Raw genomic sequence first — 24,122 nt, forward strand, 5'->3', positions numbered from 1 at the left:
AATTAACAGAGCGAAAAGATAACCTAAAGAATGGGAAAAAATATTTGCAAACTATGCATCTGGCAAAAGATTAATATCCAGAATATATAAGGAACTCAAACTACTTAACAGTAAAAAAACAAATAACCAAATTTAAAAATGGGCAAAGGAGCTGAATAGGCATTTCTCAAAGGAAGACATACGAATGGCCAACAGACACATGAAAAAATGCTCAGCATCACTCAGCATCAGGGAAATGCAAATCAAAATCATACTGAGATATCATCTCACCCTGGTTAGACTGGTCATTATCAAGAAAACAGAGAATAACAAATGCTGACAAGGATGCGGAGAAAGGAGAACCCTCCCACACTGTTGGTGGGACTGTAGATTGGTGCAGCCATGATAGAAAATGGTATGGAGGTTCCTGAAACAACTCCAGATAGAACTGCCGTATGACTCAGCAATCCCACTGCTGGGTATATACCCAAAGGAATGGAAATCATCGTGGCAAAGAGATACCTGCACTCCCATGTTTATTGCAGCTCTATTTACAATAGCCAAGAGTTGGAACCAACCTAAATGTCCATCAACAGATGACTGGATAAGGAAAATGTGGTATATATACTCCATGGAATGCTGCCTGCCATAAAAAAGAATGAAATACTACCATTTGCAGCAACATGGACGAACTTAGGAAAAATTATGTTAAGTGAAGTAAGCCAGGCACAGAAAGAGAAATACCACATGTCCTCACTCATAAGTGGGAGCTAAAAAAATAAACAAATCAAAAAAGAAAGAAAGATACAACAATCACAGTAACATGTGGAACTCTCAAAAGGAGAAAACAGAGGTAGGAAAGGTGGGGAGTGGGTAAGGGAGGAATTGGTAAAAGGCCATGAAAAACAATTACATTGAATTATGTTGAATATACTAATTATCCTGATTTGAGCATCACATATTGCACACAGGTATTGATATTCAACTCTGTACCCCACAGATATGTACAATCAACTATGTTTCATTAAAAGAAAAAGAAAGAAAGAAAAGAAAAAGAAAATCAAGCAGATGCAAAGGGAGAGAAAGTGGCAGAAACGAGGGACAGAGAGCATTCCAGCCTCAACCCTCTCCCTCTGTATCCTGTCCTTGGGTTCTATGAAACACCCAAGAATAAACTGCTCTTTTTGCTTTAAGGAAGTTGAAGGGGGCAGGAATAGATGGGCAGCCCCATGGAACTCCTGCCCAGTCTCCTCTCCCTGCCTATCCTAGAGGTTAGCATATTCTTTAGAGCACTTCTGTCCAATAAAATATAATGAGAGCCACATATATAATTTTCGATTTTCTAGCAGCCACATTTTAAAAAGTAAAAAGAAACAGGTTAAATAAACTTTAATAATATATTTTATTTAACCCAGTATATCCACAATATTATCATTTCTTTTTTTTCTTTTTTTTTTTTTTTAAAAAGATGACCGGTAAGGGGATCTTACCCTTGACTTGGTGTTGTCAGCACCACGCTCACCCAGTGAGCAAACTGGCCATCCCTATATGGGATCCGAACCTGTGGCCTTGGTGTTATCAGCACCGCACTCTCCCGAGTGAGCCACGGGCCGGCCCCCACAATATTATCATCTCAACATGCAACTCTGAATTTAAAAAATTTCCCCAGATGATTCTCATTCAAAAGGCTTGGGAAATATGGACTATCTGTTGCCTCAAGAAGCTTAGAAATTCCTCTGGGAAGTGGAGGCTGAAGAAGGAGGAAGTGTCACTGGCCAGGCTAAGCCCTGGGCATCGATGGGGCTTCTCCGTGGCAGCTCTGTGCCCTGGGAGCCAGGGCAACCACATGCGAATTCTAGGCTTCAACTTGCAACCAACTTGACTACCTCCCTGAAGCCCCTTTTAAATAGGTCCATGAGTCTAGTTAACTCCCTAAGAGCTAAGAGTAGGGATTCCTTCCTCATCAGTATTATCTATCTGTCTATCTGTTTATCCAGCATCTATCTCCAGGTGGGCTCTGGTGTCAGACATCTCTGTAGTGGTTTTTTTTTTTGGGGGGGGGGGTTATATAATTATTCACCAGGTAATTCAACTACATAATAAAGCCCTTTTAGCATTATGAAATACAATGTTTGAAATCTTTTTTCTTGGCAATTCTGTTTATTACAATGTTTATAATCCTGAACAGTTTCTCTCATATGAAGTTTTTCATGCATTCAGGTATTTTGCATGATGTCTAATGTGACCAGTAACAAAGGCTGCAATAAAGTAATAGCTATGATCATAACGCTCTTGTAATCTAAACACAGTGAGGATTTTTTCTTTCTTTTTTTCTGTACAGTCAGCTAAGAAGTTATGAGGGAGTCACGGTTCATCTGAAAGAAAGTGGTCATCTGTTCCTTGATCAATCAGTATGTCCATCTGAGAATCTGGACAGGACTTCACAAGATGGGCAATGATCATAAGCCTTCCATTTACTTTGATCTGTTCCCAAATATTCACTAAAGGGTTTTTTTTGCCCCAAGGACAAAGCACTGGGTTGCAAATCGGAGCAAATGCTGACACAGATTTGTATTTTCTTGGATTTTTTTAAAATCACAAATCAGAGCTCCATGGCCTCCCATGGAGTGGCCAAAAATAGACATCCTTTGAGGATTCACTGGAAGATTGGCATGTATGAGTTGCGAGAGCTCCTCCGTTACATAAGAGTACATTCTGTAGTTTCCCAAGGATCTTCAGCGGCAGCCACATAAAACCCAGCACCAGTGCCAAAATCCCAGCTCTCATCTTTCCCTTTAATATTGCATTCACAAGGGCTGGTAGCAATGATGATAAGGCCGTGTTCTGAGGCAGCTTGATGATCATCAAATTTTGATATAAAATTTTGTGCTGTGCAACTTAAACCAGACAGCCAATACAGTGCAAGGCCCTTTCCAGTTTCTGCCTTTGGTGATAACTAAATAGCAAATTTCATTTTGCAGTTCAGTTCAACGCTGTCATGTTCAAACACTTTCTGCAATCCCCCAAAGCACTTGTGGCTGGATATCTATCTGCCTCAATGCCCTTCTGCTCCTGTCCAACTGCTACTTGTTTTTTTGTCTGCACCAGAGGGCGGATAATCTTTGGGCGGCAGTGGCAGCGGAGAGTGTAGAAATGGTTAGAAAGGAAAAAGCTCTCTGTAGCATTCGAGTCTTGCCTCTGTGCCTCTTATTAGCTCTGTGACTTGGGGCAAATTGTCTCAACTTCTCTGAGTTCCTCTTTTCACAACTGTAAAGTGTGGATAATGATATTCACCTGCCTACAAGACATAGAATGAGGATTAAATAAGTCAAGTCTGAAAAATGTGAGGATAAAAAAGCACAGTGGCATATGTTGTGTTCCATAAGTGGTGGTCATTTTTCTGCACAGACCTCCTCTCTAAAAGACTGATATCTTTCTAATAGCTAATAGAAAGAACAGAAAAGTCCACATACAAAAGATTAAGAAACAGAGACACTTCAGATTTCGATGTGTTACGGTACCTAAGACTTAGCACAAAACTTCCAGTTCATATTTGGGTTTCCACTAGAAGACCAAAATAAAATTAAAGCCCTTTCCTTGTCATAGTATCTATTTGTACTCTAAATTTTGGATATGAGCTAGTCAGATGAAATTCTTCTTGTGCAATAGGTTCTTCTTCCCTCTCCAGCACGTTGACCAAAGTCTGCAAATCTTTTAACATCCTCTTGAACACACCCGCTTTCCAATCTCCCTATAAGTCATGAGACTTTGCTTCTGTCATTCCAAGTAATTTTCCTCTGGAGCATACATAAGTAATTGCAAACAGTGGCCCTGGAAACCGCTTTTCCTGTTAGAAAAAGAACTCCTCAGGTGAACTGTAAGTGGATTTAGCTGGAGTCCACACACATCCCCAACAGAGTTAAATGTCACTGTTACAACGAAGGGAGGACTTCAGAGAGAGAAAAATAAATAGCAGAAAATTCAAGCTGGAAAGGACTTTAGAAAACATTTGACACCATCTTTCTTAAATATTGTACCCCAAGCACTTGCCCAGCCCATACCTGCACAGTAGGCTTTGCCATGTTGCAATATGGTAGTTAGTGTGCCTGTCTTGTCTCTGAGATCATGGAATCAGGGATAAAGTCTTATTCATTTGAGTCCCCAGCACTGTACTTAATACACAGTAGGTGGTAGGTAAATGTCTGATAAATGAGCGAAATGCTTTTGGACTTGTAGCAGTCCCATCACAGCATGGTATCTGCATTAATAAGAGATCAGAATGAGGTCTCAGTTCACATCTTTTTTGTTCCTGGGGCTTGTCTGTGTTCCCTGCTATGTTTTTGCTCATCGTGGGGCTAAGTTTCTGTAAAATGTGGCTGACATTTTAAATGACATTTAAATGACATTTAAAATGTGGTTGATTGAGGTCCCAGGCATAATGTGAAACATAACTATCTGGTGGAGATTTCAAAGTGCTGTGAGGATTAAAAATCCTCAACCTACCATACCTTTAAAATGGCCATTTTCCTCTACCAAGTGGAGAAAGCCTGCCTGAGAATGAAGCCTACACAGAGGAAATCAGCATTAAGTGAATAAGAGAAAAGCATCTTTCTGATGACATCATCTGAATACCTGGATCCAACCGTACCTGACTGAACTCAGTACGCCTACATTTATCTCTTATATGAGCCAATATATTGGCTTTTCACTTAAGTCAGGCTGAGTTAAGCTAATGACACTTGTCACTAAAAGAGCACTGATGAATAGAATAAAGACCAAACAATCAGAGAACAATAAATGCCGACATCTATAAAGTGTTAAGCTGCGTGATACCAATTACAAATGCAATAGAAGTCCAGAGGTGCAAAAACTGGGGAGAAGTTGACAATGGTAATGGGACTTGGGCAGGGCATGATCACTGCTGTAATCACAAAGAAACATAAAGGACTGCATGGCTGGTAGACTATAACAGCATGGTATAGTATAGTATCAGAGCATGTTAGATACGGAGGGAAGAAGGGTTGGCCAAGTGTAGTGCTAGCCTTTGTCCTCTTTTAAGGTTATTAAGAGTGCTGGCTGAGGGTAAGGAAATCAATATTGGGCAAGATTGTTAGATTTGGACAGTCATCCAAGCGTACCCTAGCATTTGGGCTGAGCATACTCTATTCTCTAGTCTAGAGCAGTGGTTCTCAATCCTGGTGCACATTAGAATCACTTGGGGAGCTTTAAAGAAATCCAGATACCCAAGCTGCACGTCAGATCAAGTAAATCAGAATCAAAAGCATCAGTATTTTTTAAAACTCCCCAGGAGATTCCACTGTACAGCCAGGTTTGTGAACAAGTGCTTTGGGACAGAGCTTCTTACTTTAACGTGCATTTGAATTTGGTTTTAACTAGATTCAAATACAATAGTTCCGGAGTGGGGCCCAGAATTTAGGGAGTTAAGGGTAGTTTAGGGTGGTGGGAAGGTTCTTTCCAACGTATCCAGCCGGATTTCCCAGGAATAACCCTTGGACAGCTAAGTGTGGTGAAAGACTGATGAACTGCATGATTTTACCGGGTCTGACACAGGATATAGGGTGACCAACCATCCTACTTTGCCTGAGACTCAGGGCTTTCCTGGGACACGGGACTTTCAGTACTAAAACAGGAAAGTCCTGAGCAAACTAGGATTGTTGGTCACCCTACCTGTCCCTGACCTTCTAGTCAGTGAAGTTCTGACCAATGTTACAAAGCTTTTCTGACCAAACAGGCACCATTGATAAAGTGGAGGCAAATGGGACCTCAGAGGATGATCCTGGGAAAAGAAAAGGGAATCACTGAGCACATAATCCTCCTTGAGGCTATCAGGAGATACAGGGGCAAGAGAGGGAAAACAGGTGCTCTGGCTTTACCTGACTCACAGGTACCTGTCAAAGAGCGAAATTTCAACATATTGAGTTTTTAAAGATCTAGTTGGCTTTCATTAGCAATTCATGAATGGGGCAGCATCCAGTCTATAAAATAGGAAAGAGGGGGTTGGCTAGCTCAGTTGGTTAGAGTTCAGTGTTATAACACCAAGGTCATGGGTTTGGATCCCCATACCAGCCAGCTGCCAAAAAAACCAAAATAGTAAAATAGGAAAGAGCTCTGGTGAGCTAAGCAGAAATGTAGGTTTTATAGGCAGAAAATGCTGAAGGAAGCAGAAACAAGGAACAAAAAGCAGGTTGGTCATGTCAAAGTTACTCTCCTTATAGGGAATCTTGTTGGAATAACGGAATTTGGCTATTATCTCTCTAGTTTCTTGGAAGGTTAAATTGTACAAGATAACAGCTTGATTTGGTGATGTGGAACCTTAGCATGAGTGACTCCATTTTGGATTGGTCTGTTGGATCTTAGCACAGAAGCTCGGTCCAAATCAGTGGCTTCCCATAAATTTTAACACATCTATGCAGAATGGGGGAGACTGGGAGATGGAATAGTCTTTGTTATATATTGGATGTTTGTGTCCCCCTGAAATTCATATGGTGAAATCCTAACCCCCAAGGCGATGGTATTATTAGGGGGTGGGGCTTTTGGGAGGTGATTATGTCATGAGGGCAGAGCACTAATGAATGGGATTAGTGCCTTATAAAAAAGGCCCCAGAGAGCTCCCTCACCCCTTCTGCCATGTGAGTACACAGTGAGAAGACAGCTGTCTATGAACCAGGAAGCAGGCCTTCACCAGAAACCGAATCTGTGGGCACCTTGATCTTGGACTTCTCAGCCTCCAGAACCGTGAGAAATAAATTCCTGTTGATTATAAGTCACCCAGCCTATGGTATTCTGTTATAGCAGCCCAAAGTACTAAGACAGTCTTTTATTTTAAGATGGAGAAACCAGAGGTTTCTCATTAATCTGGGGGATTCAAACTAGAGTGTACAGGAGAATTGCCCAGGTAGCTCATTAAAAATGCATACTCGTCCCCTCCCCTAAGAAGCTCTAATTCAAAAAAGTCAAAGGGCCTTTTAACTGATATCCCAGGAAATTTCCAGGACACACTTTGAGAAAGACTGAGCTAAATGGCCTGTTTGCTGATGGTTTGGTCTGTTAAAGAAAGCTCTCCTGACCTAGGAATGAGCTGACCCAAAGAGACTCAGCAGAACTGGCAGGTGATGGTAAAGTTTCACAAAATAGCATGTCCAGATGGCTTCAGAAGTGAATTCTAGCAAATACCTAAGGAATGGATCATTTTGATGCTTTTAGAGTTCCAGAGCTTAGACAAAGAAGGAAATACAATTCCATTAAGCTAAAATAACATTAAAAGTACAACCTAGCAAAAATAACACACAAAATAAAACTGCAGATGAATCCTACCCATGAATATCAATGTAAAAATCCTAAGTAAAATATTGGCAAACAAAATCTAGCATCATATTTAAATAAATAAATTACTGTCAGCAAGCAGGGTTTATACTAAGAATGTAAGGATTGTTCAATGTGCATTGATTACTATGATCCATGATACTAACAAAGCAAAAGAAAAAAATCACATGCCTGTCTTTGTAGATCATGTAACAGCATTCAATAAAATTCAACATCTACTCTTAATGTTTTTTTAAAAATGCCCATTATGAGCTGGGTATTATCTGGTCTATCAAGCCATAAACTTGGACATACATAGCATTTTTCCGTTATAAAATAGAGGTAGAGTATATGAAACCGGGCCAAAGTATATTTGGAAAGCAAGAGAAAACTTCACAAGCAGATGGCTCAGACTCGCATGGTACCTGCTCTTACTGCTACTCTGCCTCTCATTTAGTCCATCCCTGTGGCCTCATGGCCTCCATTCCCTATGACCTGTTATCAGAGGAGGAAAAGACCTGAACCTGCTTCTCTAGTGGGTGTGCGTGGTATGCTGGCACCAGCCAGAAGTAGATGTCTGCTACACTACAGCCTTATTAAGGAGTGGCCCTGAAAATGCTCATAAAGGAAAATCCTCCTAGGAGCCAGAACTTCCAGTGATCATTTGGTTGTTCATTTTGTTGGGCCTGAGAATAGCCAGATGACTGGATCTACACTGCCTCATGGGCAATGGCTAATGGGTTATCCAATTGGGCAGGGACTTGGAAAGAACAAGACTGGAAAATTTGTGACAAGGAGGTGTTGGGGCAGGTTTGTAGATGGACCTCTGGTACTAAACCCAAAATATGAAAATATTCATGTCCATGAATATTTTCGCCACCTGAGGGCGTCTACTGCAGAGGAGGTTCTCAATGATCAGGAGGACTGGACGACCCGTCCCTGGATGTCAGTCTTCCTCTTCCCCATCCATCCTAGTGCTTCCTCAATGATCCTGTGAACTCAGTGTCAAAGCATCCACAGCATAGTCTTCCCTCACCATGCCCACTACTGGATGTCTGACTGGCCAACAGCAGAGGCCAACTCTGAGTCTTTGATATGGCACCATTCCCTGAGGAGTCCAGGCAGGTAGAACAGACATGAATGGGACTCAAAGTCTGAAATCATCCTGGCCCAGTTGAGCCCAGCCTGAATAAGCTGTCACAACCAACTCACAGACCTGTGGCCGAGAAATAAAACATTTGTTCTATTAAGCTGCTGAGGTTATGGTGCTGTGTGTTATGCAGCAGAAACCTAATATAGTCTTTTTATTAATCCTCATTGAATTATCCTAATTTGATTGTGCCATCTGTTTCCTTTTGGGACCCTGACTGAATCACTGCCTATTTGCAGATAACTCAGGGTATATATAGGTCCAGCTCAGACCTCTCCTCTCAGACCCAGACCCAAATGTAGTCAGTGGTCTACTCAATATCTTCTCTTGGATTTCACAAAGATGCCTGAAATCCATCACTCAGTCTTCCGTCACAAACCTGGTCCTATTTCTGTGCTCTCTGTCTCACTCTACAGCACCACACATTGAAGAAACCTGTGAACTCTCCTTGACATCAACCTCCCTGTCCAAGCCATCACCACATCATTTCGATTTAGCCTCCTTAATCTCTCTCAAATCTGTTCCCTTCTCTTTATCACCACCACCAGCATCACCCTAGCCCAAGCCACAAGCATCTCTCACCTAAAATAACCCCCTAGTTAGCCCCTCTTTCCAGCCTATTCTCCATACAGCGGTTAAAGAGATCTTTTCGAAAATTCAATTTTGATCACATCCCATGCCCCAGTTAAAACCCCTCAATTGCTTCTCATTATTTTTAAGGTAAAGACCAGAATATTTAACATAGACTTCAAGGCTCCGTGTGGTTTGGCCCCTGCTCCCCTGCTTTATCTCCTTCTCTCTGCCTTGGCCACATGGTCTACTTTCTGTCCTTTATATTTGCTATGCTCCACCTTACCCTATGCTGTTCCCTCTCCCCCAAAGCTCTTTCACCCCTCTTTGCTGTGTTAACACTTACTCCTGCTTCACCACATGTCAGCCCAAGTCTCACCTCTTCAAGGAAGGCCTCCCTGACCTCTCTAAGCCTGGCCCATAGCATCATGCATTTTACATTTGTTTGTGTCGTTGCTTGATTAGTATTGATCACCCTCTACCCCCACCCACTACAATGTAATTTTCAAGAGGGCAGAGGCCATGTCTGGTTTTGGTCATACTGTGTTCCCAGTGCCCAGTCCGGAGTCTGGCACACCCTGGGCATTTGGCACCTATTTATTAAATTAATAACTTGATACATCAGGTATTGGGCTAGAATGTCTTGAGTTCACGTCAGCTCTATCTTTCTGGGCTTCCTTTTCAGGTCCTGCTTGTAAGATGGAGGGATAATGGGAAAAGCAGCCAACTGGGGTAAATTAGCAGCCTCCATGCAGTCAAAGCCATTGGTTAGAACTCGAAGGAGTCCTCTTCCTACTTCAAAGATCCTGCTAAGAACAATGTGGCAGGCGCCAGGACTTGACTGGCCAGACAATTCTCAAGGAATGCTTGACAGAGGCCAGAAAACTGAGTGCCAGAAAGCCTGGGACAGAGCCTTTGCCAGGAGATTGCCTCCCTTGGTGAGCTGAGCTGAGAGAGGTGGCTCTAAATGCCACTGATTCATCACCAAGGGTGCTGCCCAGCCACACTGGCACTGTGTTTCTGCTCCTTCTCTAGTCTTCACCTTCCTGCTCCCTCTAGAAAGACCCCAAGTGACTAAAATCTTAAAATCTCCTCAGATGGTTGGCTTGTCCGATGCCCAGATATCCCTTGTCTTGAACAGGAGTGTCGAAGGAGGGAGGGACAAGTTACTTTTCTAACATTTGCATTGTGTGATTCTGTTATTCTAAATTCTGAGGATTCCTTTTCCCTTTTAAAGAGTGAACTAATTAGATTTTGACAGCATGACTTGGACTCTACCCAGAGAAAAGAGGTAGGGAATTCCAGGATCATGAGTCATCTAGGCACCAGGACTGGAGGCAGTTCTTCAGTGTATCCTACTGCAAGGACAAACTCTCTCTCAAAATCAGATAATGTTCTGAGTCCATACTAGCCAGGCAGCCCACCATTTCCAATGGCAGATTCTTCTGAGCCTGGGAAGAAGGGCTTGGATGAGGGACTTAGACAATGTGGTCCTTAGAAAGAGGTGTAGCTCTGGCTGTGAATTAAGAATCCAACCTCCCATGTGAGGCAGGGAAGAGGAGTGAGTGCATGGCCAGTCCTGAGTTTGGCTGGTAGAAAAGGTGTGTCTATTCATGAGACAGAGTACTATACGGCAGTTAAAATGGATGGCCCAGAGCCATACTAGCAACATGGGCTAATTTTTAAGACATAATGTTAGAGGGAAAAAGCAAGTTGCAGAAGGACACACAGAGTGTGCTACCATTCATAAAATGTCAAAATATGCAAAAATATTATAAATCATTTAGGATAAATATGTATATATATCCCTAATGATTTATAATAGGATATAACTTACATATAGGATTTATAATACGTATGTATGTGATATATATGTAACAAAAGAATAAAAACACACATGGAAATGATAATACCAAATCTGTGGTTGTTTCAGGGGTAGAGAGAATGAGAATGAGCACTGGTACACAGAGGACTCTTACTATATCTGAAATGATTTAAATCTTAAGCTGGGTGTTTATTATATCATTCTGTATTTCTGTATGCTTTTTGTATATCTGAAATATCTCACGATAAATTTTTAAAAGCAGAAAGAAAGGTTAGGTTTCAGCAAGCTGAAATAATGTGAAACTACCAACTTGTGTATTGTTTGGAACATTCCTTCAGTTATGACCACCCACATCACCAGTGTCCCATGAGCAAAATCATCCGTGCCCAGGGACTTTCCTCCCGATTGCAGCTGAAGCTGTAAATACTCCCACCTCCACCCCCTGCATCATTGCTGGATCCACCCCTGCTCCTTTTCCCTTCCTCTTTCTGTCACTGCTGGGAAGCCCCTGCCTCTGCTCACAGCCTTCTGGATGCCTTCCAACTCCTTTTCCTGTCCTGCGCACTCCAATCCCCCAGACCACAGGAACCCCACTTCTGACTGCAGAGTAGAGTAGGGAGGAGAGAAGGCAAGCAGCATTTCTGTTTCCCCAAGACAGAACCTGGAGTGGATTTTCTCCAGGAAATAACACTCTACCCAGTAATCAGTTTCTTGACCATCATTAATACTAGAGTCTCACTTCCTGAGGGTGACATGGGCTCTGGCAGCCTGTTGGGAACCAAAGTCATTCATATGGAACTGAAGAAAATCTGTTCTGAATTCTAAGATAGATTTTCCAACAAACTTTTGGAACAAAACCAGTTTCTAAGTTGTCAGTTCCCTATAAAGCCCTGGGGGGCCAAGCTAAGTTTTTCTTGGCTAAAGGAAATGAATTCAAGGAACCGAGGTTGCTGATGAGTGAAGTAAGACAGAGAACTTCAGGGGAACTCCAGAAAGAATTTCCTGAGAAATAAAATTACATCATGGCTCACCTGCCTGAGCTGCTTAGAGTGTCCATGCTTCTATTGAAAAACCTTTTATCTCTCTTCAGTCCCACATTTTAAATACAAACAGTATAATAACAAACTCCAGTGAGAAAAGCTGATCATTCACCACACAGTGTGATTTCTAATTGCTTGAATAATACTGCACAATGGAATAATTTCCTAACCAGTAAAAATGATTTATCTTTGCCTGAGTGATACTATCCTGTTGAATTATAATGCTGTTCCAGACAGTGACTACATAATGTCTAGAGTCTATATTATATATATAGAACCTTTATATATGTATATATTTATATATATGTATATATGTATATACATATATATAAAACCTTTAAATGCTAAGCATTAGGCATAAGGCAGTAGCAAGTAATAAGGCAAGTTCCCAGATGAAAGAACATTTCTTTGGGTCTGTGTTGGAATCTTCTAATTACCCAACGTCCTTGGGTAAAATAGTGAGTCAATAAATTTATAAATTTATAATGCATGATGGTCTTTGCTCTGTTCCTTTAGAGAAGATCAGTTGTGTGACAAGAATGGAAATGGATTTTTCCATAAAGCTAGTAGGCAGTATAACATCTGTATTTGGACAGGCACACACACACCATGTTGTTAATTTTAATGCACCAATTTAATCCTCGTTACATGCGTCACTGAATCCATAAAAGCAGATTTTTTCTTTACAAAATGAAACTGCAAGACATTTGTTGTCCAGTGATCTACTGTGCCCATAGGTGTGTAGAGCTTTAGGTGCTCTCTAGAAATATAGAAGAAAGAGATGTGGTTCCTGTTCTCCAGGAGTTTAGAACACAGGCAATTAGAAGTTTAGAGCAGAAAGGAGCCACACATCAGAAAGACAAGAAGGTAAGGCCCACAGAAGGAGAATGACCTTCCCAAGGTCACACAACCAAGGAATGGAATTAGTTAGATGAAAACCAGGTGTCTAGAACTGCAGCCCGAAGGCTGGCCTCTTCAGCAGCAGCCCTTCACAACACCCATCATGAGACAGGGCCAATGCTGTGCTAGACTGAGTGTTTCTGTAGGTCATGCCATGTTCCTGGGCACATGGCTTCTTCCATGGGGCCCACGGGAGGCTTCTTTGCTGGGTCCCTTTGACTGCAGCTCTTAGGGTGCGGACCACACACTGTTTCTCTAACTGCCACTCCTCTTTTGGACCCTGGGTCTTGGGCTGAGGTAAGAGGGTGGGAGTGGGCATTTGGATCCAAGAAATCCTCTTGGGAAACACTTAAAACTGTTGCAACTTTTACAAATACTGCCCCTATGACCCTAAAATCCCACTCCTAGATATATCCACAAGAGAGATGTGTACATATGTTTATCAAAAGACATGTACTATAACGCCCATAGGTATTCGTAATAGCCCCAAATTGGAAACTACCCAAATGTCTATCAGTGGTAGAATGGATGCAAAAATTGTGAAATATTCACACAATGGGATGCTACACAGCAGTGAGAATAAACCTGCAACTGCTTACAACAGTATGGGTGGATCTCCTAAACATCATGTTGAGCAAATGAAGCCAGGCACTAAAGGGTCCATGCTGTATAAATCCATTTATATAAAGAACAAAAAGAGGCAAAACTCTTTATGCTGTTTGGTCAGGATAGTGGTTACCCTTGGGGGGGGGTGGTAGCAGAAACTGAAAAGGGGGTATGGTGGCCTCGTAGGATGCTGGCAATTAACGTTCTGGTTTCAAGGGGATAATTAGTTTGTGAAAACTCATCAAGCTGTAGACCTGTTACTTGTGCACATTTTAATACGTATCTCACATTCACAAAAAGGTTACCACAAGAAGTCTCCAGCCAGACTCTTTTCCCCTGTGGCCCCCACAGGCGAAGGTGCAGGCTGTTCCAGCGCAGCCCTACTTTCCACTGTCACCGGCTGTCTTAACTCAAGCTCTAGTTCTGGCTCCCCAGCCACAAGGAAAACCTAGGGACCTCTTTAAGGAGTCCCCTTAATGCACCCCCTCACAAGGCTTGAGGTTAGAAGGCAGCTGCCGTCCCCACCCCAGGGGGAGGTATACTCACGGCACGGCAGTAGCCTTCCCATGAGGATCCTCTTCACAAATCCTCCTTCCCCCTCTTGATGCCTTTGGAATCAAAATTGTTGAGGATATTTATTTATTTAATTTGTTTTATTTATTGAATCAAAATCGATTATACATAGTTTTGGGGTTGAACACTGAGATATGTTGATTAAATCAATATTACTAGCATATATTGTTACAAATCGTAATTATTCTTTATGCCCCTTGTCCAATCTCTCCCCTTATTTCCCCCCTCCCCCCTCTAATTGCCCTAGATTTCTTCTCTACTTCTGAAAGAGTAATGGTTACTGTTGATTTGTTGCCTAGATCATCTGTCCAATGATGAGAGGTGTGATCAGGTCCCCCAGTATTATCATAGAGCAGATGCTTCTTCTGTCACTCTGGAATGGGCTTTGTGGAAAGAGACATCCTCTTCTTTTCTTTGTCTCTGCTGGTGACTCTTCTTGTGTGAATGCACTCCAGTGGCTGGCAGACCATCTGCATGGTAGTTGTGGTGTCTAGCCACTTTTGCAGCAGCCATGGTTATTGTGGTGGGCCACCCACGTGGAGGTGCTGTTTTTGGCATGCTCCTTGGCACTGGCGGTATGCCTGGTTGTGGGGTGTATTTAGTCCCCTTCTCCATGCCTCTGGTCCCTGGGCTGGCCCCAAGGCACTGGCACCATGTTCCTGGTTGTGGGAGAGGGGTCCAGTCCCCTTCTCTATGTCCCGGGACTCTGGGCAGGCCCCGAGGTACTGGCGCAGTGTGCCTGGTTGTGGGAGGAGGGTCCGGTCACCTTCTGCATGCCTCTGGGCCAGGCAGGCCCCAAGGTACTGGCACCTTGTTCCTGGTTGTGGAACAGAGGTCCAGTCCCCTTCTCCTTGCCTCGGGTCTCTGAGTGGGCCCTGAGTTACTGGTGTGGTGTGCCTTGTTGTGGGAGGAGGGTCTGGTTCCTGGCTCCATGCCTTGGGTCACTGGGTGGGACCCAAGGTGCTGGCTTGGTGTGCCTGGTTGTGGGAGAGAGGTCCAGTCCCCTTGTCTATTCCCTGGGTCCCTGGGTGGGCTCTGAGGTGCTGGCATGGTGTGCCTGGTTGTGGGAGGGTGGTCCAGTCCCCTTCTCCATGTCCTGGGACCATGGGTAGGCCCCAAGGCGGTGGCTTTGTGTGCCTGGTGTGGGAGAGAGGTCCAGTCCCCTTCTCCATGCCTCAGGTCCCCAGGCAGGCCCAGAGGCACTGGTGCAGTGTGCCTGGTTGTGGGAGAGAGGTCCAGTCCCCTTCTCCATGCCTCAGGTCCCCAGGCAGGCCCAGAGGCACTGGTGCAGTGTGCCTGGTTGTGGGAGAGAGGTCCAGTCCCCTTCTCCATGCCCCAGGTCCCCAGGTGGGCTCCGAGGTGCTGGCATGTTGTGCCTGGTTGTGGAAGGGTGGTCCAGTCCCTGATTCCATACCCTGGGTCCCTGGGTGGGCTCCAAGGTGCTGGCTCAGTGTGCCTGGTTGTGGGAGGGTGGTCCGATCCCCTTCTCCATGCCCTGGGTCCCTGGGCAGGGCTCAAGGTGCTGGCATGGTGTGCCTGGTTTTGGGAGAGAGGTCCAGTCCCCTTCTCCAAGCCCTGGGTCCCTGGGTGGGCTCCGAGGTGCTGGCATGTTGTGCCTGGTTGTGGGAGGGTGGTCCAGTCCCCTTCTCCATACCCCGGGTCCCTGGGTGGGCCCCAAGGTGCTGGCTCAGTGTGCCTCGTTGTGAGAGGGTGGTCTGGTCCCCCTCTCCATACCCCATGTCCCTGGGTGGGGCCCAAGGTGCTGGTGCGGTGTGCCTGGCTGTGGGAGAGAGGTCTGGTTCCCTTCTCCATGCCTCAGGTCACTGGGAGGGCCCTGAAGCGCTGGCTCAGTGTGCCTGGTTGTGGGAGAGAGGTCCCATCCCCCTTCTCCAGACGGCATTTAGACTCTCAGAGCATGTCTTCTGTAAAGTCTGCCTCTGTAGATCCGTCCACGTTCATTTTGGAGTATGATATCTTTTGTGTTGGCGCAAAACAGCATTGGGAAGGTCCCGTTTTCATATCTTATTATGCAGGTAAATAATAAATCCATCCATAATAATGACTTATCACATCCATATAGTGCTCAGAGTTTATAAAGAGAATTCGGATCTGTTACTTCACTTAACTTTCATGGCAACCCTATGAGGTAGGTGTTGTTATCCCCGCTGTTACAAGTGAAAGCATTAACACTTGTAAAGAGGAGGTAACCTGCCCTGCCTAAGGCCACAGAGGTACTACCTGAGGACACTGGGATCCCAGGCCAGGTGTTCTGACTCCAGATTTATTCTCCTCCCCACCCCCACCGAGAGAAGACTGAGGTGGGGATATACCAAAGCCAGGAGAGAAGAGGCTGGGAAAGTTCTGCCTGCTGTTCTAGGATGTGAGCTTTGAAGAGAAGAGGATAGGGTTTGAATGGCAAATCTGCTACTTACCAACTGAATGATTTGGGTTAGGTTATTTCACCTCTCTGGACCTTGGATGATAATATCTACTTCTTATGGTTCTTATGAACATGTGAAATGCCTAGCACAGGCTCTAAAAAGATACTGGTTTCCTTCCCCCTTTGAACAAAGTCATCAGGTCCAAGGAAGAGTAGGTGGGGAGGGAAGTAAGCAGAACAGAAGGTGAGGGTTCTGAGGAGCCGCTGTGGATCGTGGTGGCGCATCGGGCAGAGTGAGACTATAAAACATGAACCCTCATCAAGTCAGGACAGTTTATTCCTCCATAACATAGACTATTCAATCTGTTTAGTATTTGGAATGAATAATTTATACTTTCTTTTTTTTTTTTTTTTTGTGACCAGTAAGGGGATTGCAACCCTTGGCTTGGTGTCGCCTGCACCACACTCAGCCAGTGAGCGCACCAGCCATCCCCATATAGGATCCCAACCCGCGGCCTCGGTGCTACCAGCACCACACTCTCCTGAGTGAGCCACGGGGTCGGCCCTGGAATGAATAATTTAACCTGATGGCAAAACTAGACTAGAGTCCAAGTTCTAGTACCTAGTACCCAGCTGTGTAGAAGTAAGGGAGGTAGGTAAGTTGAACTAACTTAAAACCGCAGGTAAGGCTGTCCATGTCAAAAGTTGGAAATTATTCTACAAAGGAATCAGGAAAACCAGCCAAGAGGTTCTCCCCACCTTTACCTCTTTTTAAGCATTTCCAGCACTTTTTTGGTATCTGCAGTAGTTCAAAATTACCAAACATAACAGACACGTTGGTTCTATCTACCCAAATCCATTTCTCCTTCTAGAATCACCTTTTATGGCCATGAGCTCAGGGAAAATACTCGCCCCATCCCCAACTGACAGACAATTAGGGTGAATTCACTCTTCTTGTCAGTGATTAGTTTAGGCATAAGTGTGTGATCCAAGCTTGACTGGTGAAATATGAGGGGAAGTCCACTGGAGGAATCTTAGGAAAGTTTTGCTCACTCTTAGAAAGGGACACAAGACAGAAAACATTCCCCTTATTTTGCTCCCCCTCTCAATGCTCTCTTATGAGGATGTGATGCCTGGAGCTGCTGAAGCCATCTTGTGATCATGAGGCACAAATGTGAAGACAAAACCAATTTTCTAAAGATAGGGAAGCAGTAAGAGAAAAAACACCTAAGTCCTTGATAATGCACCACTGGATTAGTCCACTGTGGAATACCTTCAGACATATTATATGAGTTAATACATACCAAGGTTTTAAACCAATTTTAATAAAGTATTCACTGCTTGCAGCCAAAAACAAACATTCTGGCTAACTGGAACAGCAAACATTTTAGAACCATATTATTCTTTATAATATTATTAATACTCATGTATTAGATGCTGTAGCCAAACAGATACCAATTAGAGAAGATAGAACACAGGGTTTTACTGCAGGAAAAGACAAAGGAGGTATTAAAAATAGAGTAAAAAGGTGGCGAAGAAAGGATGGGAAGATGGAAGGAATTCCCTTTACCAGATTGGAAATAGATCTAAAAGAAAGCTGTAAGTCTGTGTATTAGTCCATTTCTGTTGCTTATAACAAAATACCGAAAAGTGGGTGATTTATAAAGAAAACGAAATTAATTGCTTACAGTTTTGGCGGCTGTAAAATCCAAAGTCCGAGGAGCGCATTTGATGAGGGTCGTCTTTGGTGGTGGCTTACAGCACTGCAGGGGTCTCACCTGGCAGAAAACCATGGAGCAGAGAGAGAGACTGTCATGTGCTCTCCTTTTAAAGCCCTCAGAACCACACCCCCTGACCACCATTATTAATCCATTCACTACATCATGGTCCTCCAATCCAATCACCTCTTCAAGGCCCCACCTTTCAATTACCATAATAGGATTTCGTATCCTCAACAATTACAGTGGGAGTTGAACTTCTAATATGTGAACTTTGGGGACACAATTCAATCAGTCCACAGCAGTATGTCACAGCAAAGCTAAATGCAATACGTTTCCCCTCACATACCAAGTTGAATGAACATTTTATGGATTAGAATTCCTCCACAGAAATTATACTCTTTCAATGTACAACCTCAAACAGGCCGGGGGGCAGGGGGTATCCCTAAGCATTAAAGAACAGTCAACAATGTTTTTTATAACAATATAGTATAATTCTTAGTATTACTGAAATAATCCATTTGGTTCTCTTTTCCATTATTTTTCTCTTTAATGGGCCAGATAACTGAGGGTAAATAGTTTTTTTTAAGAGGTTTAGATTTATTGGGTGATTGCTCTGTACCAGGCATTGTGCTAATGGTTCTCTAAATATTGTCTATTTTAACCCTTATGGAAACTGATGCAGAAACTGTTAGTTGCCTATTGCCATAATATCCATTTTGCTCTTCCCCCTTGCTCCTCATGATGCTTGGGGTTAGACGGCAGCCTTCCCTCCCTCCTCCATCTCATAGCATGGCAACAGCCCTCTTCGAAGAGTTCTCATTAATCCTCCTTCCTAACATGGCCATGGCTTTGCTCAGGGTAACAATGTGCCCAGGTAAAATTCATCCCTCCAGACTTCTTTGTTTGGGGAGGCTTGAGACAGAGTCTTAGCCAATGAGTTGTTCCTTGGGTGGTTCAGGAAAACTTTCAAAGGGGGTCCAACTCAGCTAGCTTGTCTCTTTTTTGCCCTTTGTCCTTTGCCATTCTTCTTGCAATATGGATGCACTACTTAGATGTGAAGCAGCCATCTCAGAAGCATAAAGACAAAAGCTAAGCATGACCTCGCCGAAAGCTAGGGTATACTGGGCACCCATGGCACCACGGAGATATTGTACGAACCCTTGACTGCCTTCCCCTGAACTTCTTAATTATGTGAGAAAAATAAACTCCTCTTTGGTTAAACCTCTGTAGTCCACTTTCTATTCTATGCAGCGGAATGCATGCTAACTGATATAGCTATATGCCCAAGTTTACCTTTTCAAAAATTGTGAAATTTAGCATTCACAGATTGATTAAAACTCATATATATGATTGAGAGATAGAGTAAAAGAAGTTCCCCACCCTCTTCCCCCTGGGTCCTGCTCCACGCTCCTCCCCCAAGGGAGACCACCATCCTGACTCGTCATGGCAATATTTTTACAAGATTGTGGTCATTTCTTTTAAAAATTATAGCTAGTCTAAGTCTAACTGGGATGAGGTGGTATCTCAATGTAGTTTTAATTTGCATTTCCCTGATGTTTAGTGATGTTGAGCATTTTTTCACGTACCTGTTGGCCATTTGTATGTCTTCCTTTGAAAAATGTCTATTAAGCTCCTTTGCTTTTAAGCTTTTTTAAATTGGTTTTTTTTTTTTTTTACTATATAATTGTTTGAGTTCCTTGTATATTATGGATATTAATCCCTTGTTAGATGCATAGTTAGCAAAAATTTTCTCCCATTCTGTAGGTTGTCGTTTCACTCTGTTGTTTCTTTTGCTGTGCAGAAGCTTTTTAATTTGATATAGTCCCATTTGTTTATTTTTTCTTTTGCTGCTTGTGCTTTCAGGCTCCTGTTCATAAAGCCTGTGCCAGACCTAGTTGCTGGAGTGTTTCACCTATATTTTCCCTTAGGAATTTTACAGTTTTGGGTCTTATACTTAAGTCTTTAATCCATTTTGAGTTGATCAAAGAGACAGTGAATAACAAATGCTGGCGAGGGCGTGGAGAGACTGTTGGTGGGACTGTTTAGTACAACTACTATTGAAAACAGTATGGAGGTTTCTCAGACAACTACAGATAGATATTCCATATGATCCAGAATCCCACTTCTGGGTATATATCCAGAGGAATGGAAATCATCATGTCGAAGGGACACCTGCACTCCCATGTTCATCACAGCTCTGTTTACAATAGTCAAGATATGGAACCAACCTAAATGTCCACTGGTGGATAATTGGATAAGGAAACTGTGGTATATATTCACCAGGAATACTACTCCACCATAAGAAAGAATGAAATTCTCCCATTTGCAACAACATGGATGAGCCTGGAGAAACTTATGTTGAGTGAAATAAGCAAAGCACAGGAGGATAAATACTGTATGTACTCACTCATATGTGGGAGCTAGGAGAGAAAGAAGGAAGGAAAGAAAGACCACAGTGGTGCGCTAGACTTGCAGAGGAAGAGAGCACACCTTGGGATACAAAGTGGAGTGGGGGGGAAGGGGAGAGGGGGAGGGAGGTTGGGATAATTGGGTGGGGGGTCATGGGATACAAACGCAATTTGTGGTAATGGGTATACAGCCAGTATGAATCTGCCCTCACATCGTGGGGACAAGGGGTGACAATCAGCTTTGTATCTCATGAATATTCATAACCAACAAATAAATAAATAAAATAAAAATTAAAGTTTCTCATTCTTTTTTTTTTTAAAGTAATGGGTTCCTCCCTCCACTAAATTTCATTATAATGACAGTAAACTTGATTTTTTTTTTAGAAAAGCAAAACCCTACAGGGACAAAGAGATTGGGAGAGAAAACAACAACAAAATTTTAGAAGCTGGAAAGCAGATGGACAAATAGTTACTGATCCAGAAGATCAGAAGAGGCTGAATCTTGTTTCAGAAGGGGACAGGGCGACCAAGAAGCAAGCTAATTTCTGTTGTAAAACTCCAGAAGTACTCAGGATTTAGAGGCCACCATGCCTGTGACAGTGGGGTATAGGTGGGGCTGAAAAGCAAGAAGCTTCATTGAAAGCAGGTGTATCATTCAGGATCTAGTCAGGAGACAGAAACCACACCAATGATTTGAACAGAAGGAATCGAATGGAAAGAATGCTAACTAGGCATAAAGTAGTTAACTAGGTAACTGAAAGGGTAAAAAGAGAACTCGAAGGTATCGTGGAGGCAGTAACTACAGGAAACAGCTACCACTCCCAGAGCTGGGGAAACAAAGAAAAAGACGACGGAACTATTAAAACCTAGAAGCTTGAAGGAGGGGTCCCAAAGGGCTGGGATCCAGACCCCAAGTGGAGGGTGCTGCTCCACGGGTGCTGGTGTCTCTGGTGTGGGGACATGACGAGGCTGGTTGTGTGAGCATCAGGAAGACTGCAGAACTGACTTCCACTGTTGCTGCAAAAGGAACTGCTGCTGGAGCACAGAAGCACTGCCGGGTGCCGCTTGCAAGGGTAGGAAGCCAACCCAAAGTAGCTCCCCGTCCTCTCTCCCCAGCCTTCCACTTTCCCTTCATTGCCCTCTACTCTACGGGTAGAGCCCAACAAGGAACAGATAGCAAAGTTACTGTGATTTGCAGAGTCCCAGCCCCAGTGTCACAAAGCTGAGTGTAGAAGGGTGCGCTTCGAGCTGAGAGACAATAACAGAATGATTGGCAGTGTCGATATTAGAAGCAAGTTTAAACCCCGATCCCCAACCTCAGGAAGGCAATTACTGCTCCTCCCACTCCATGTGAAGTCTGAGGTATGTTCTCTGGAGGGTAGAGGGTCTCTGGACTGGGGGACATAAGCACTGTTGAAGGCGAGATCCTATATTGAAAATAGGGAGTAAGCGAAGGCTTACCAAGCATCAGGACCTCAGCCCTCTTCTCCCAAATGAACTCCAATGCAAGTTAGATATATACTCTCCAGGCAGCTCTCCAGAAAACTTCTCTGAGAATCTGACAGCCCAATACAAAAGACCTAAATATCTTGATATCAATATAATGGTTGATCTAGATTCCTGTGAAATCTATCATCAATAGCCCCCCCCAAGCTCTCTTTTAATCAGAAGTTTAGGTTATAGTCTTAAATGTGAGATAGTGCTTAATGTCCCCCATCTCAGAGACTAGCAGACACCTCAGGAAACCCTCTAATGTGCAAAACAGAGGACAAAACATTGAGCAACAAAAAGAACTTGGCAGAAACAGAGACTATACTGAGAGATATCACCTCTGATATTTAATATTTTCTGAGAAATAAGAGAAATATTGCAACCAAATAAAAAGAACCACTTAGAGAATAGGAAAGGGCCCTTAGAAATTAAAAATAGAATAGCAGGAATGAAAAACTCAATAGGAAGATTGGAAGGTAAAGCTGAGGAAATCTCCTAGAATGTGGAGCAAAGACAGAGAGACAGAAAGTAAGAGATAAAAAATAAGATAATTGGGTCAGTCAAGAAATCCAATATGTGAGTAATATGAGTTCCAGAGTAAGAACACATTGAAAATAGAAGAAATCATCAAAGAAATAACTCAAGAAAATGTCTCAGACTTGAAGGACATCAGTTTCTAAATTGAAAGAGCCCACTGAGTGTCCAGCACAAGGGCCAAAAACCCCACAACTATACCAAGGCATATAATCATGAAATTTTAGAACACCAGGGACAAAGAAAAGATCCTATGAGATGCAAGGAAAAGAAAGTAATTACACCTGATTGCATCCAACTTCAGGAACCTTTGTTGGAAACTTCAGTCTGTTGCCTAAGTACTCTGGCAATAATTACAGGCACCTATAATAAATAGCTATCATTTATTAAGCACCAAAGACTTTACATGTCATCACATTTAATTTTATAACCATCCTATATGATAATCTTATCCCCATTTTACAGATGAGGAAATTGAAGATCTTGGAGGCATGTGACTTGAATAAGTTCACATCGCTAATAAGGATGAATAACAACAATAGATAACGTATATTTAATGGTTACCATGTGCCAGATTCCATGCTGTAACGGACACTGTTGGTCGCTGTAGGAGTGAGTGGGAAAAATGCAATGTCTTTCCTCTACTCCCACAATACAAATTATGAACACAGATGAACAACTTCTGCCTTCTGTGACTAAATGCATGGGGACTTCTCCCCACTGGCAAGCAAGCCAGCAATTCTCCAGTGGACACCAGCTGGGTGTCTTCTAATTCAATTCAGTTCTGACACTATCTACCTGGAGATAGCATCAGATCCCACAGGTTGAGAGCTTAGCCCACAAGACTGCCTTCCTCATTTCAGATGCCAGTCACAAGTCCAGGCCTCTGGAACTTCTGACCAACCAGCTACAAATGGGGGTTCCCACAACACCTTCTTTGCGCTTGATTAGTTTGCTTGAGCAGTTCACGGAACTCAGGGAAACATGTGAAAGGTTCAGGAAGAATTGGTACCGAGATGAGAAATCAGGCTAGAAGGAGTTTACTGGCACAGGCTATGCAGCGGAGGCATAGGTACAGGATCTAGCCTGCCCTCCCCCGGTGGTTGGGCTTATATTTCTTCTTATGGTGAGTTGTGTTGTTCTGATTGGCCATAGCTTATGTTATGAGGAGTTAAATGAAATATCCAATAGGAGTTGCTGAGGCCTTATGTTAATTAGGTGATTTTTAGGTTTAGAATTATTGGTTCCCTTAGTATGTAAAGTAGGGCTTCACAGGGGACCAATGACCCAGAGTTCTGTGGTGGTTATGAGTTCCTTTTTCATTTCATTTTATGGGGAAGTCCAATAGGGTGGGAACCACCATTCTGAGTATGTTTGGGTGGTGCCATCTTAAGTGGTCCTCTCCAAACCTAATAATACATACTTAAATTTACTGGTTTATTACAAAAGATATTCAAAAAGGATACAGAAGAGATACATAGGGCGAGGTGTGGGAGAAGGAGTGCAGAGCTTCCATGACCTCCCTGGGTGTGCCAGGCTCCAGGAACCTCCACATGTGCAGCAATCCAGAAGCTCCCCAAACCCTGTGTTCTTGGGTTTTTATGGAAGCTTCATTACATAGG

General features: G+C 43.2%; 1 pseudogene; it reads right to left on the reverse strand.

Moving 5' to 3' along the window:
- Nucleotides 1-2,187: 2,187 nt before the first annotated feature.
- On the reverse strand, nucleotides 2,188-3,288 carry LOC134367622 (S-formylglutathione hydrolase-like; annotated as a pseudogene).
- Nucleotides 3,289-24,122: the final 20,834 nt, after the last annotated feature.

This window comes from Cynocephalus volans, chromosome X (assembly GCF_027409185.1).
Source record: "Cynocephalus volans isolate mCynVol1 chromosome X, mCynVol1.pri, whole genome shotgun sequence".
NCBI lineage: Eukaryota > Metazoa > Chordata > Mammalia > Dermoptera > Cynocephalidae > Cynocephalus > Cynocephalus volans.